Source organism: Juglans microcarpa x Juglans regia, chromosome 8S (assembly GCF_004785595.1).
Source record: "Juglans microcarpa x Juglans regia isolate MS1-56 chromosome 8S, Jm3101_v1.0, whole genome shotgun sequence".
NCBI classification, from domain to species: Eukaryota; Viridiplantae; Streptophyta; class Magnoliopsida; order Fagales; family Juglandaceae; genus Juglans; species Juglans microcarpa x Juglans regia.
This window is the reverse complement of record NC_054609.1, coordinates 1,698,270-1,700,829: the sequence shown is the minus strand read 5'-3', so window position 1 is coordinate 1,700,829 and position 2,560 is coordinate 1,698,270. Positions and strand designations below refer to the sequence as shown.

The 2,560-nt window shown below is 25.7% G+C and overlaps 1 long non-coding RNA gene across 1 annotated transcript; it reads left to right on the top strand.

Annotated features, from left to right (window-relative positions):
- The first annotated feature begins 1,307 nt into the window (after positions 1 to 1,307).
- LOC121243983 lies at positions 1,308 to 2,286 on the top strand. Its single transcript, XR_005936359.1, has 2 exons — positions 1,308 to 1,592; positions 2,125 to 2,286. It is a non-coding gene; the product is annotated as an uncharacterized LOC121243983 (long non-coding RNA).
- The last annotated feature ends 274 nt before the right edge of the window (positions 2,287 to 2,560 follow it).

Below are 2,560 nucleotides of genomic sequence, written 5' to 3'. Positions count from 1 at the left end.
GACTCTACATAACCCTCTCCATTACTCAAACTCATTACTATTAATAAAAAACTCAACTCAACTTTATTCAACTCAACTTTCAAACGCAACCTTAATAATAAAATACAGCCGCCAAGTTGTGATGATACGTAGGAAAATTTGACTGGCTAATTCAAATTTAACAGTCTAATCCACACTGGTGGCCTGTCCTTATTACCAAAAATAGGGGCAATACACACACACATATATATATATATATACACACATATATACGCATACCAGTGAAGGTGTTATGTGCAAGGCACATATACCCCTGCATGCATGTGCAAGACAAAAACTGCTGCTTACAAAACGAAATTTGAAATGGGTTTAAACTAGCTCTTTCTAAGAGAGAGAAATTATATCATGGCTTTCAAATAATTATATATGTTTTATATTTATTATATAATAAATAAATATATAATCTAATATAAAGATTTAACGTTTATAACTAAAATTAAATTTATCTTATATTATTTTATTATTATATAATAAAAAAATAATTATTTTAATATAAAAATAATAAATTAATAATTAAAAAAATTAAATATTTTTAAAATTATTAATTATTTATTATTATATAATAAATAAATATATAATCTAATATAAAGATTTAACGTTTATAACTAAAATTAAATTTATCTTATATTATTTTATTATTATATAATAAAAAAATAATTATTTTAATATAAAAATAATAAATTAATAATTAAAAAAATTAAATATTTTAAAATTATTAATTATTTATTATTATATAATAAATAAATATATAATCTAATATAAAGATTTAACGTTTATAACTAAAATTAAATTTATCTTATATTATTTTATTATTATATAATAAAAAAATAATTATTTTAATATAAAAATTTATATAAATAAAATAATTAAAAATTAAATTAATATATTAATTTAATAATAATATGATTATTAATTAATATATAATAGATAAAATAGTAAAATATGATAAAATAGAATAAATTAATAATTAAAAAATTAAATATTTTTAAAATTATTAATTATTTATTATTATATAATAAATTTATGTATTGCGGTAATAAAACATTTCTCTTATTCTAAAAGAATACGATCAAAGGATTTGGTGATTATATGAGTTAACCACGTAGTTTAATTAAAGTTGGAAGAAAACAGACGGCACCTTTAATTATACGGATAAACTTGACCGGCATCACTAAAGGTGTTTATATCTTCCAATATGGTTTACCAAATCATACATTTTTTCTTCTTAAAGGAAAAATAAATCAATAAAGAAATAATAGGGCCGTGTACAGAGTTCTTATCCTCGGTTATAAATATCTGCATGTGTACGTTACGCTGTATCGACCCCAAAGCTGCTAGATCATCTCCATTGTTATCTGCAAAGGTTTTGTATACTTAAAAGAAGCAATAAGCTGCATCCTGATCTTCCTCAAAATTCAGCATGGCAAAAATGGCTGCTACTAAGGCCACCAAGTTCATAGTTGTGGCCGTTCTTGTTGCGATCTTTCTGCTCATGTCCACTGAGGTGGCCACTGCTGCACTTGATGCAGCGTTGACAGATCATCTTAAGCTTGGTATTTTCAGCATTTTATTTCAGTCTTCTTGTAGAAGTACTGCATGGGCTCAAATTAATCATGTTCTTCCAATCTAGTAGCTAGCAAAATGACATCATGCTAAACCTTCCTCTGCATTTTTAGTTAGAGATCGATGCATTCTCTTTGCATACTTGCTTTCATCAAAAACTAATTCTATCAATACATCTTACAAAAGTTGCCTACAAGTATGCTGCAATTTTGCTATATATATATATATATATATATATATATACACCATCCTTCTTGTGTGTTTGAGAGAAAATTAAACAGTTTTGAGTGGTGTTTTGGGAGAAGTTCTCACTGTATATTGTTGAACTAGTTCTATGTGTGGAGTCTGATCGTGTTTGTAATGGTCTAGTTCTATAGATGTATGCACGTTGTTGTCAAACCTTGTAAATCTTGTACCATGTAAATCTTGTTTCATATGTAATTGATTTTACTTTTCCTCTTATGGTTCCTAACATATATCGCCAATGTTTGACAGCATATACTTGATTTACTGTAATTGCAGGAAGAAGGGTTCTTCAAACTAACACCAATGGGAGGGGAGGATACAATAGCTACAATACCACTGGCCGTGGAGAATATAATTAATTAGATTTAGTAGTAACTTGGTCGTATTATGAATAATTGTATCCTAATTAAGCTATTGCATGTATGCTTTGTTAATTTTGTTTTAATGTCTGTTTGTTTTTCGAATAATTAGGTTGTTTCTAGGAAGAGATGTATTACAGTCACACACTACAAGAAAACTACTTATTTACGATCAGTTAATTCTAACGAAATAATTATTTGCAACTAATTAAAAATGGTTACGAATAGTCTTTTAGTTGCAATAAATTGGTCACAAAAATCTATTTTTCTTGTAGTGAAAGAGATTTTACAAGAATAAATCTACAAAATGACATGATTTCTTAAATCTACTTTACAATAAAAAATAGTTTTAC